At 37.5% G+C, this 14011-nt stretch overlaps 1 protein-coding gene across 8 annotated transcripts in view; it reads right to left on the bottom strand.

Annotated features, from left to right (window-relative positions):
• Window positions 1-14011, bottom strand: part of LOC122844176 (teashirt homolog 1-like) — a 168103-nt gene that overhangs the window by 148584 nt on the left and 5508 nt on the right. For 3 of the 8 annotated variants that reach the window (XM_044139389.1, XM_044139390.1, XM_044139391.1), the window contains exon 2: window positions 8824-9012. The exons of 2 other annotated variants lie outside the window; for them this stretch is intronic. The gene's annotated coding sequence lies outside the window, so the exon portion shown is untranslated. Of the gene's footprint in view, window positions 1-8823; window positions 9013-12233; window positions 12249-14011 lie in introns of those variants that run through there. 3 more of the 8 variants (XM_044139395.1, XM_044139394.1, XM_044139393.1) reach the window with 2 other exon arrangements.

Genomic DNA, 14011 nt, shown 5'->3' with positions numbered 1-14011 from the left:
CACTGCAGCACTCTTCCTGCTCCATCCAGGGCACACAGTCAGATGTTGCCCTGATTTCTTCAGCTATCCAGACCATGAAGCCTTGTAAATTAAGTAGTCATAACTGTACAGAAAGGGGGAGGTAGAGGCAACCTAACAGGTTAATACAGCTGATACACATTTACAAATGTTTACTAATACACTTATTTGAAAAATGTCTAACAGAGATATGGTGTGGGAAATTTTAAAAATGCATGATATCATAAATGCTGTGCAGCAAATTTAAAATATTTTTATGCAACATTACCTGATTTTCCAAAATGTCAGCATTGAAAAAATTCTAACTGAAAATATTTCTGCACCTTTAATCTATAATAGCATACCCAATAAATCCATTTTATTGTTAAATGACTTAAAGTCACATTTATCAAGTTGGAAACTTCCAGAAGCACTTTTATTATTGATTTTCCTGCTCCTCTTTGGTTTTAAGAGGTAATGAGCGGATAAAGACGAGAGACGAGCCTGGATCTTTTTACACAGTGGAGCCAGACAGCTGGAGCCCAGTGTGGGGGAAGGAGCGCGGGCAGGCTACATACCATTTTCCCAGCATAGATACTGAGATATTGGAACGCAGTGGCCATTAATAACAGCTGAGTTGTCATCTACACAGTCATTGACCCCCAGACCGTTCAATAAGCAAGAAAAAAACGGAGTTTTTGTATGCTGGTGTGCGTGAGGGGATGAGGTAAATCTGTTCCTAAATCAGAGAGACAATATGTGTAAAAATCAGTTTTAGCCTGGAATAAATAGAAATTTTAATGTTACAATATAATGCAAGAGATGATAGGTAGCTCTGACTGTGGATATGAAAGAGGATTGATTCGGTTTGTTGTTAGCACCACCCTTTGGTAGTCCACAGTATTTGATTTTGACAACTAAACATATGTGGTTCGTGTTAATTAACCTTCCTAAATTAAGACTGCATGAATTATGACTTAATTTTAAGCACAATGTTTGGCGTTGCTAAAAGCATGACTTCATTCACTCATACATGCAGCAATTTTTGAATCCAACTCAACCCTTTCATTTCTAAATGTAGCAAACCGAAAATAAACTTGATGGGATGCAGTTAAATGGTAGAGTTTATCATGTTAAGCATAAAATTTATAATTTTGGCAGGACTTATTTTTAACATTTTATTGTTTGAAACTGATGGTGACCACAATGAAAATGTAGCTAGGTACACAAAAATTACTAGAAGCCTGGAAAATAAATCAAGAAGAGAGGTATTTTTAGACAGCAAATTACAAGTTAACTATACAGCGGTGGTGTATTTAGCAAAAGAGTCGCACAGTGTTAAATTAAACAATGTTTAACTCACTCTTTGTAAAAATAAATAAATAAATAAATAAAATTGAAGCAAATGAGTCACTTTTTTTCCTTAGCATGCAGCCAATATTTTCTGCTGTGCAAAAAAAAAAAAGAAAAAAAAAAAAAAAAGAGGGTGGTGGGAACCCCACAGAATTTATATATATTTTGGTGTTTAATTGTACAAAGCAACCTTTGGCATGTATTGCACCGTCTGTTGCTGAAATCTAATGACAAAATGTTTTTTAATGTTACAAATGAATATGTTTAATACAGATTATTCAAAAAATATTTTTAGCTTGACGTCAAGAAAAAAAAATGTTTTGCTGAATATTTATTCTGGTGACAAACAAATCAATTTTAAATTAGCCACCCCTACAAAATTATATTATTCAAGTGCTTTTTTTCCCTCATCATTGAACAGATCAAATTTCTAATAATTAAATAAGGGAAAGAGCAGCCTAACACTTATCCTGGATTCGTCGTCTTTCAGACGATACTGCTGTTGAGTCAATATTTTTGAAAAACATTTAAATAATAAATACACATATATATATATATATATATATATATATATATATATATATATATATATATATATATATATATATATATATATATATTACTTTCAGTTTTTAAATGTAAAAGTTTTATTACAAAGTTTGGAAAAAGTTTGTGATTGAATACTTTAATGTTAACTTTTTGAAAAAGGACAGAATTAAGAAAGCATCTTGCAAAAGCAAAGTCTTCAACATCTTGTATTCAACGGGTAAATTAACTGATGACTGAAACTTGTTTACTTTAAATGTTTTTATCTGCCTCTTAGATGGAGCAATTTTAAATCCACGTTTCTCACTTGAAAAGATAATCTGTGGCTCAAAATGATAATCAAGGTTCTAAACTTCTCTGGAGTCACCACGTATCCATGAGCAATCCAAGAGACTTCCTAATTAAGAAGTTACCACTCAGAGGCTTCTGAGGCTTAATAAAAAAATCTGTTAAAAAGTTCCTTAACTTCCACCGGTCCTGCACACTTTGTAGTGCTGCAGCATAAACTCTCAAAGTGAAGGAGCTTTGCTAGTTTTCTCCCTGGAGAATATCCCCAAGATTTCCCTTTGTACATTTCCGCGAGACTACAGAGAGTGGCGAGTGATAACGCGGTCTAAGATGCTAACACCTCGCCATTAACATGTGGCCAGTCCTAGCGGCCTCTCATCAGCGCCCCAAGGGTTTCCTCCTCTGAAATGCTCTTTTAGCAGCTCCCTGACAGGCGAGCGCTTGGCTTTCTAGTTAATTAAAGGGAAAAACATGGCCTTAACTGGTGCTTGGTTGCGCCCAGCCTGCATAATGGGACGTAATTAACTTCCCCTCATCGTTACTTCACTTCAAAGGGTCGCTTTTGAGTCAGCCATGCTGACACACAAATGCACATATACATAAGATGTGCATCTATGTCTGCCTGTGCTCAAAGTTAGGCCCGGAGAAATAGATCCCCATAACTCTCCTTGGGGACTTGCATACGAGAGCCTCAGCTGTGAAAGATTCTGGTTTAAAAGAGGGAAGAAAAAAAAATAAAAATCTTCCTTTAGACTTATGAGTGAACAATGTCTGAAAACACTCTCACATTTGGTGATTGGAATTTTTTTTTTTTTTAAGAAAAGGGTCATCAGTAGAAAATTTGAATACGATGTTAAATCTCGGCCATCTCTTGGTTCTGTTTGACTGCCTCTCTGGTTCTTCCGTATGACACAGAGGCATAAATCTTGAAAGCGAGAGCCTGTTCACAGGCATTGCAAAGCACCTTTCATTTCCATCTCATCTGTGCTAATTCTCTTTTTTTCTGCTGACCAAAGGGAAAAAAGTGAAGTTTCAAGGTTAACTGATGGAAAGAAAACTTTTCAGTATTGAAAGATCTGGATGTAATAAGATCTTGTGGCACTAAATCTTGTGATAAAACCCTCAACAATATTTCTCAAAGTTATGCTTAAATTTCTTCTGTATTCATGATGGCCTGTCTTTTTTTTAAGTTAGAAGTTAGTTTCTTTTGTTGAATTAGTCTCAAAAGCATATATGCTTCATACCAGATTATAGATCAGAGCTAATTTCTTTCTACAATCACTGGTACACACATGCCCAAAAGTTATACATTACACACACACAAAAAAAAACTGCAGAAAAACTATAAAATTGTTGGAAACAAAATATAAAATGTTTACCTTCATGTAGGCCTAATATTACAACATGCTACAATGTAGTCTCTTTTATAGATTCAATAATGTCAAACCAGTAAATTAATGTTGATTTTTTGCTGTCAAATTGTCTAAATAGGTTATATTTGTATATATCTGTGCAAATTTTGACATTTTTGTTTAATTCTTTTAGTCTGGCATTATTTTGCCTAAAACCATCTCACTACTGGCCTTTTTGGTCAAACAGTTCTGAAGACAGTTGAATATTCCCATTGGTCGCAGTGGTACAGCTTGGTACAACTTCGTCACTTTGAGCATAAAGCACAGCGTTCCCTCCCCATCTCTTTCATCCCCCAACTCAACGAATAGAGTTATTCAGTTTTATAAATGTGTGATTTATTTGCAATATGGACTTGGCATGGAATGAGTTGCCTCTGCTCTGAATATTAGTGAAGGTATGGTATTGACTGTGTGAGACTGCAGTGTTGAGGAAGTGCTAGAAGCTAATGGTGGCTAATGGCTACTCCCGCTGCTCGCTCTAGACATACTGTTGATTACACGTCTAGGTAAAAATCAGTGCTACCAGATAATTAACAAGCCCAGCTAATAAAGACTGCATGTTGGACTGGCAACCATCATACAAGTTACAAAAACATTGTAGAAGCCTCTATTGTGTATTTAGCAGAATTTGTTTTGGGTTTTTTAGTGGAAAATTAACAGAAGACACAGATGAGAAAAGTAAGACTCGCTTTCCACTGGTAACAACGCCAACATTCTGCTTCGAAACTTCCTGTTGTGCCCATTTGATTGTCCCAGGTTGAAACTAAACCAGATTCACTGATCAAACAAAAACAAAATTATTCAACAACTAGGGATTCTTTAAAACCCAAATAGCAATTGGCATCTTGAGTGTATTTGGTATTTAGCTCATTTTAATACTAGACGAGCATAAAAAATAGAATACACAAAATAATGTGAAGACTAATTCAAAATTATTAGTAGGGAGAAGTAGTCTTTTTTAAAAATTTTTACTCAAACTAAACATGATGAACCATGCACAAAAGCCTGCAAATGTGTAAAGCAAAGAAAAAGCAATCAGAATGCTGACATCTGCCACATGCAGTTGGCGGCTACTGACATCGAGGTGTGCCCAACAATGAGACTTTTTCCTACCATCCTCTCCTAAACTAAACCAAGTTACCATGAATTTCTCAGCTGTGAATGACCGAATGAGCAGGGTGACGAGGCTCGGCCAAATCAGAATGATGGCTGTGCTCGGTTTGCCTTTTGCTGTTATTTATTCATGTGTTTATTCTTCCTGTCGTTATATCCTCCGATCCAGCAGCCTCTCTCCAATCCTCTCTCTACTCTCTCTTGCCGGCAGCCAGCAAGGAAACAACGTCTCAATGCATCAGGTGTGATGTGCACTCACCACATCCTGGTGAGTGAATCTCTAAAGGGGGCCAATTGTGCAATCTAGAGTAGTAAGGGACGAATTGAAGTCTATATTTAAATACATAGTCTCAAAAAATTGATGATGGTCAAATGGCTATCCACAGGAGGAGGTCTAACTCGGGCAAACAGGAATGATCATTCTTGGTCAGCAGTACTCAAACACTCATATCACCATATGGATACTTAATGAACCACACACACACGCAGTCACCCCTTGACATCAAGAACAGTTGCCACGTTGCAGTTGCTCGTTCCCGATGTGCTCCACGGTTCCCTTGAATTTACATGTGTGCTAATTAGACTGGAAGAAATGATTGGCTGCTCACAACATCGCAGTAAAGAGGGCCCAGATGCATTTGAAAACACACATGCTCGCCTGCACGCGCAGACACATATGGGCGTCTGCACACACAAAGCCCTGGCGGACAGTAATGCATTGGGGCGTGCCCCATCACACTGTGTCAAGAAACACACCTCGGCCGAGTTTGGGCTCTGTCACAAATGATTTAGTCGTGGTCACACAACCTCACACCCCTCCTTCCTCAGTGTACAAATCTATAGCCCTCCAAAACTCCTAAATTATATCTGTGTCTTTCATATTCCCGCATGTTATATCCATGCCAATGACATAAGCTGGGAGTATTTTTGTTAGGTCTGTTAATGTTGAAGCCCCCGCAGAGCTTCTCCATAATAGACCTAAATCAGTCTTGTAATAATAACACCTCACCCAGTGTTATTCCTCCTGCATTTGTCTGTGCACACACACCTTCTTCCCCTCCTCCTAACGGTCACAAAATACAGGACCAGACATATATAGAGTATGTTGCAATGAAACCAGAAATGTAGGTATATGTAGGACACTGTGGGTAAATTTGACCAACCCAGAAATCGTAGTGGTGGGTTTGTAATTTAAACAGGAGAACAGTGTTTCATTTCTACAAACTGTCTGGACAAGCAGGATGCCTGAGCTGAAGCCAGACTGCAGTAATACATTGTTAGTAGAGGAAGAAATTAATAGCAACACAGAATCACTTTCTTGTTGTAAGCAAGATTCGATAAACAACCAACTTTTGTAAAAGCAGCCAAAAGATTATTATCCGTTTCTCTGATTTTACTCTTCATAGGTAAAATGAACATTGTTATTTTATCCTATGAACTACTGACAACATGTCTTCAAAATTCCAAGCAGAAATTTTGTATTTATTTGCAGAGAATGAGAAATGGTCAAAATAACTAAAAGGATACAAAGAAAACAAGTTTATCTTCATTTAGAAACAGCAAAACTAATGTTTTAACTCAGGAAGAGTTCAGAAATCAATATTTGGTGGAATAACCAGGAGGTTTTCAATGGGGTTCAGTGTAGTCGTCTCTTAATTTTTCCAGAGCTGTATACTATACACACACACATGCCTACATCAGTTTACTTTACCATTGAACAAAAACTTCTGTTTAGATTTTCCTTTTTTTCTTTATGTTTTTTATGCATATGCTATTTAAAGGGTTCAGGTCTGTTCAGCCTGAACCAGATTGGGCCTGGTGTGTCATCACAAATGTGTTGGAAACAAATTATGGTTTTCAAAAATCCCCCCCCGCCCCCCCACCATTGGTTAGTGGGAAAAAAAATACAATTCTTATATAAGATTTGAACTGTAAGACGAAGAGCATTAAAAATGATATATTGACAAAAATAAAATCAGGGTGAATGTCTTCCAGCTATGTTTTTAAACTGATGAACCGAGACCCTAAAAGTGGGTCACGAGTTCTGCCAGTGCCGCGCTCAGACGAATGCTATTCACCGGACCGCCGACTCGTAGACAAGGTCAAATTGGATTACTCAGTTCAGAACCTCCATGTTCTTTGCCATTAGTTTCACACCAGTGCAAAACACCGTCTGCCTACATTCAGCTCCACAATTTGAAAACATTACAAGGTCAGTTGTTCACAAGTCCTCACAGTGTGTGTGTGAAACATGTGGACACACACATGTACCAACAACTCCATACTACAGCACAATTTAAATACTGCTGAGACACTTGATTCATTCAGACAAGGAGGAAACACTCCTCCAGCGCTGTGTCAAACATTTTTCTGTCTTCCCTCCTTGATTTTATTTTTCTTTCCTTCATTTTTGTCTAAACAGGAAGATGAGCAACACAGCAGTTGTCCCTCTCACAGCGATATTAAATCATTTGATTGTTTATGCATGTGCTAAAAAACACAGCAGTGCTCACAGTAATAACAAATATTTATGTACATTTTCTGTATTGCAAATTTCAGACCATCTGTGTGTGGTATAAGGTGTTTGACTTATTATAATTAAAAGCTCACAATTACCAGAACATGCAGGATGAGATCTGGTTTATCAATTATTGAAGATGCTCTTATTATTTTTCTTTTAAGCTGGAAATGTATATTAGGTTATTTTGTAAAATTTAATTATTTAAGCAATACTTTTACATTAGGTTATGCCTATATACTTAACAGATGGAGACAGAATTTTAAGACTAAACATGTGTGCAATCTACAGAAATAAATCACAGCACATCAATATTTAACGTTTAAACAAATCAGACCTTTGTGGGCTTATTGCACATGAAGGAGAAAACTAAAAATACTTCTTAAATGCCACAAAAACTGTTTTCAATTTTGTTCTGCACCTCTCCTTGAGGCTCTGAGGTATCCATCATCCCTCCAGAAGAAAAGAAAGGAAATCATCTAATTTAGCAAAAGAAGGACGAGTGAGAAAATTCTGAAGCCCCCCAATTATGAGTAATTACCGCTTTTCTCGCTCTCGACTTGGTGAAATGATTTGATGCCTTTCAGAGGGGAGTCTGGTTTAGCTCAGAGCAGACATCTCCCCTCTGCCTTGTGTTAGTATTTGGCGGTGGGTTAACATGATCATCTGGAGGAGATAAAAGACGGGGCGTTTAAAAATGATGGCGCTGGAGTCGAATCTGCTGGTCATTAATCACGCGAGGTGGTACAGTACTGAGACGGAGCTCTGGTATAGGTGCCCCAGCAGCCTTTAGCTGTGACCAAGACTGGGATGGAATAAAAATACCTGAGGTGTCTGCGCGCGTGTGTGTGTGTGTGTGTAGAGAAAATGTCTGTGGTGTTGTTCCCACTAGTAATACCGTTAACAGAAGAAAACATGTCCTTCTGTCCACAAACATTTTGTTTCTTACATGCACCAGTTCAGAGGAGAGAGAATTACACTGTAAAAAATGTGTGGGTCTTTTATATGTAGTTTCTTTTCACAATAGTTTTTTATGAGCAATAATGCTTTAAAAAAAAAAAAAACTTATTATTTTTACCATTAAAAGCAAGGTTGTTAAATAAATCCATATAGAAATAATAAGACGTACCCTTTCATAAATAATAAATCAAATTTATACATCTAGTTATATAGAAATAGCTCAAAGGTACAGGGAAGTCTAAGTAAATATTTGTAAAAAAAAAAAAAAAAAGAATTAAGCCAAAATACACAAGTGCTAAACATATCAGAAAAAGAAGTGGCAATCCAAATAATTTATCATATTTATATTCACCCTTGTCTATATTTCTAGTTTGCACACAACTCCAAAGCTGAAAAGTGTACTTTTTTATTGATGCATTTTCAATCAGACAACTTTAAGCTTCTGAAATGGCATTCCAAAAGTCCTAAACTCAAACTTTACAAAATATGCTGGGAAATCCATTCTATGCCATCAGATCAACCAGTTTAAATGAACTCTAGGAAAGGTGCAAAGAACGTCTGATGTGCATTTGGAATTATCGTCCTGTAGAAACAGTCAATCGCGTTCAATTAATACACTGGGAAATAAAAACTTACTTGTAACGATCCAGGTTCAGGTGTCTTCGATAAACGTTCAGCTCCGAAAACCAAAATCCCCCACCTTGTGGTGATGACTTTGGTGCATAACCGCCACCTTGTGGTAGTGTTTGCAGCATGTTTCAGCTCCTGGTGGAAAATACACCACTCTGAACAGCTCTCCATTGTAGTTCATTGTAGACGCAGTTCCTAAAGAAGTATTCAAATAAATGTCAGTGAACTGGATTTACAAAAGAACAAAATAAAAATCATCAGAAATTGGATAAAAATCTCTGATCAGTGCATTTTTGTATTATAATCCCGGCCCATTCTATTTAATTCCTTATTTTTGGCGGACGTTATTTCAGATAGTTTAGGTACACATATTGGCTAAACTTAGGGGGAAATCTACTTAGGCAATAATAATTTCATTCAAATGCCTAACAAGGAATTTCTTTTTCTCAGTGAAAAACAATGTTAAATTATAATTAAAATGCTCTACAAAAATCCATATGTAGGAAATTATCTGACTCAAGTAGAAAACCCTCAAACTTTAAGTGTCCGCAAGAGAAGTGAAGTATTGCTTGAACATCTTCCTTAATCAATAACTTTTATTTTTATGAGTCATCAGTTTGCAATAGGGAACTGTTTATTTCTGTATCCTATTTATCTTTAAAAGTAGCAATGCCCTGTGGAGTAATTAGAAAAATAGCTAAAATAAAAACAGTAATCAACTGTGCATCCAGCAGAATATGTATATTTGCAGGCTGTGCAACATAAATAATCATGTGAGGTCTGTGATGAAAACAACAACAACAAAATTTTCCAATAGTAAGGAGACCTAAAGAAGAGCTTTTTCATCCAGGGAGATGCTATGGAATATAAACACAGTTTGTTTTGAGGAAGCTGTGACCCCTCTTACACTTCAGATCACAACAAAAGCCCCCAGAGGCAAGCAGAAAACATCTGTCTATCAAAAAGCTGTAACTTCTGCACATCCTCGTGATACAGACACGGCATTCACACACAGATGCCCTCAACCCAACTCCTCCCACTCACTCCAAATGTTACACCACAACACTGACACAAGGCAAACACAGTTCCAATCCACCTGGTCTTTTGATAGCTCACGCACTCAAAGATGACAATGCATTGATTTTTATTTTTTATTTTCTTCATCCCTCCCCCTCTTTTCTGGCTCTGCTGGACGCGTCGACGGAGCAGTGTGGAGAAATCCATTAAGCCGACACTTCTCGTTTCCATTGACTGACAGGCCTTGACGGGCCCAGGCTTTTGGCCCACCCGCTTGACTGGCAGCTCGACAGTTAAACAAGCCCTCCAGTTGCTATAATAGTTTAAAACACTTTCAATTACCCGAGTCAAACAAATCCAGCAGACAAGCACTCGGGTGCTCCTCTACAAGCAATCGCACACCCCAGCAGGTCCCTCTCCGCCTGTCGTTCAGTTTATACCGAGATAGCAGCAACGATGGGAAGGATATTTCTTTTCTTTTTTCTTTTTTTCATATCGATATACACACACAAAGAAAACAAAAACTCTGGGACTAATATTTGAAGAAGCAAACTGCAAGATACCCTGACACAGAGGAAAACTTTAGTTTCGTGTGAATGCAATATTTCATTCACACAAAACTAAGGCAATGCAGCCATTAAAGACGATCTGATTTTTCCATCCTCCCAACTTCTGCTGTTACATTCATGCATTAACAAGAAGTCAGGCATTTACCACAAATCAATGAAATACTGGAGGAATAAGACCCGGCCCATAAATCAGTTGTTAACAAGCAGGTTCGACTGCATCGCGGTCGACTCTGGTTTAAACCCTCCTGTGAGACCTTAATAAGCAGAAACAGGAGGGCAATTAACAGTTTTTAATTAGGAATTTCAGTTAATTTGACTGTTTTGTTCAGATTTCCAAAGCATCAACCAATAAAATTTAACTAGTGTTCAAAAAAATAAATATTTCTTGGTGTTTTTATAAATTATGCCCTGTATTATTATTTACAAGAGTAGTACGATTTGCAGGACATATCTAGTGTATTTATCTTGACAATTAACACTGCTATGGTTTCAGTAATTGAAAATAAATAAATGTAAAAAACTTCAGCTTATTCAGATTGTAACAAAATGAAGTTATGATGCTTTGCTTTCATCCACCATATTTGGCACCTCAGTTGCATACTGTTTTTCTAAAAACCAACCAACCCAATTAACAAAAAAAAAAAAAAACAACTAGTGAGATACTGAAAATCTTAAAGAGAAACAGAGGAATGTTATGCAAAATTGACTTTTTCGAGCTGTATAATCACATTGTAATGTTATTCCATCATCAAAAAGATACCTGGAGAGTTGCTTTGATTCTTTTAAGCATGTCTCAGGAATACTTTAATCTCCCGTGGCAGATATTTGGGGGTGCCTAAATGCTTACTCTTACAAAGCGCCGCCTATTTCCACAAAGCTCCTCTTTAGAGCTGCAGTCTCCAGCCAAATCTCAACCTCCCCACTCAGCTCCACCAAGCCAGGAGCAGCAATTAGCAAACTCCTGGTGGACCTATGGATCTGCTGAGCTTATCATATGAACTACTTCTCAGTCCAACTCTCCTAAGAACAGTTAACAATATAATGAGAAGCATTGTTGTGAGGACTCTGTGTATTATACGCCTGGCAGGCCACCAGGCTTTACTTGTACCGCCACTAAGCTAAGCATTACTTATTTATTGAAGTCTTTTTAGCATGTTTGCATTTTTTAAGACTTTATAGTTGGTGTTCAGGTATTAATCTTCCAATAACACTTAATTATCAAGTGATATTTTCAAATGTCCTGTGAACTTCAAACATTTTTTTAATTAAAAAACACAACGGGCTGCTGGAAGAATAACTGCCCTGGCCCTCAACCACCAGGCTTTGCAAGTTTTTTGGGGGAAACCTTGGGTGACCTGGTTACTGTGAAGTGTCGGGAAGAGCGAGAATATCTTAAAGAGACAGAGCCCGATTTAAAGGCATCATATTACAACAATGTACATTTTTAAATCATGTGTAATGTATACAGGATTTTAGAACAACTGAAGGTACTAGTTGCTTGGTTGTGCTATAAAACATAATGTCGACCATTTCAGCTGATTTGAAACTGCTTTTGGCTGCTTAGTTATAAATGTTGAGTAAACCACAGCTTTATAAAAGTGACTGGTCTCAATCTTTCCATTCCATCACTGCCTGTAATCTTTGTGACCAGAAATATTTCCAGTTCCACCAAAATGTTATTTTACAAGTGGAGATGCCTGCAAAAATCTCAGGTCAGTACCAAGAAATATATCCAGCTTAAAATACCCTGTAAAATCTTAACCTAAACTCTTTTTGTAAATATCTGGCTTTTAACTTTTATTTAGGTAGCACCAGTTAATTAGTACTTACCAGTTGTTTCTAATTGCTGAAATGACACAACATTACGACAGGCATCGCCAGTGCAGCAAGTGCAAATGACTTGTGTTCAAAACAGTGCAGCAATGGGAGCTGATCCTCAGACATGCCAGACCATAAATGTCATTCAGCTCAGTGTGGTCTGGGAGGAGTCATCTGGCATTAACTTTCACTGGAGCCAATAATGGCCACAAACCAGCACTTTAGAGGTAATTGGAACAAATTTTAGCTGAGTAACATTATTAGGTGCCTTTTTTTCTGCCAATATATACATATGTTAGATTTAGCAGGTCAAGGTAACTATTTACTCAGAATGTTAAAGTAAGCTTTGCAGGAGGTCACCATCAGGTTTCTTATTGGCATAATCTCTTATTCAGCAATACTAGCTGGCATCAGACACAACCCACAGTGACTGGATCCTACTTCACATTCAAGTTTGTGGGTGGGTGTTTTGGAAACAGTGGTTGTTCTGGACCTTCTACGGTCATTACTTTAAAAAGGACACCATAAACTATCAAATCAAATACAAGCTACACGAGTTAGCCTTACAGCTGAAGTTTAAATGAAATACACAAATCTGAATGCTTGTGTAAAAACCTGTCTGAGCTTGACCGTGATGTATTTTTGCTAAAGAAAGTCCAAGTTGGAGACCTACAGTGACCATTCCTCCACTAATCTATGCTCAGGCTTCCTATCCAGTTCAATACACCCAGGCGCCACAGTGCAAACAGCCCAGGACACACCGTGTAAAGTGACTCTACAATCCTCCAATCCCCCCCACCACCACCTTTGTCGTTGGACACTACTCACCCTTAACAACCACCATTGATTTTCTTTTTTTTCTCCTGATGAGGATCTGGCCAGCGTTTAATCTAACATTGTAGCCTCCTGCTGTAGGACACGGCTGAGCATGGCATGCTAATCAATTGGCCACCGCAACCCTAGCTGAGCAATTATCTTTACTTCTGCTGATGAGAAGTAAGTAGCTGTGACCGAGAATGCGTTTAAGACTCATCTATCCAGCCATCTTTGTGAAAAGGCTAAATATCAGCAACACATATTTGCTGAACAATACTGTCTCATCTAAACAGTGAGTTCCAGATACATTTTGCTTTCTTATCTGAGAAGCAAAGCAGATCAGGATTATATTATTGTGAAAGCCTCCTACTCGGTAATATTTCACATTTAGTCACAGCACTTCAAGGCTCTCAGCATGTTTGACTAAATACATTATCAAGCCTCTTGACTACAGCTCATTGTTTTCAGAGATTTGACTTGACCATTTATGCTGCTCATAATCCAATTCATTGGTTACAGAGAAGAATCTTTAGGCAAGTGCATGTTAAATACATCAGATTTTTGTTTCTATTGTTAGTCATAAAGTGTTATTGATCATATATTTTTTAATAAAGTGGACAAAAATAACCAGTATAAATAGATTAAATATAAATATTTCAAAATAGTGTTGAAGTTTTCCATGCCAACTGGTTGTCACTAGTTTTTCTTCTTTTTTTTTTTGACAGATAACTTGATGTTTAAAAAATAAAACTCCTACACCTCCTTCCAGTACCACTACTGCCATCTGCAGAAATGCACTTCTCCCAGATATAAACAAAACCAATGAGAGTCAAACCAGTGGCTGCTGCCCACGTCCCTCCAACAGCTCATTTACACTAAATTGAAAATGGCTGCAAACAGATGCACAACATCTTTGACCTCTAGTCAGACTTGGAAGCAGAAGCAGTGAAGCCTCCCACACAAGCATCAAGGAT

Source organism: Gambusia affinis, linkage group LG14 (genome assembly GCF_019740435.1).
Source record: "Gambusia affinis linkage group LG14, SWU_Gaff_1.0, whole genome shotgun sequence".
Classification (NCBI taxonomy): domain Eukaryota; kingdom Metazoa; phylum Chordata; class Actinopteri; order Cyprinodontiformes; family Poeciliidae; genus Gambusia; species Gambusia affinis.
This window is presented reverse-complemented; position numbering and strand designations above follow the sequence as displayed.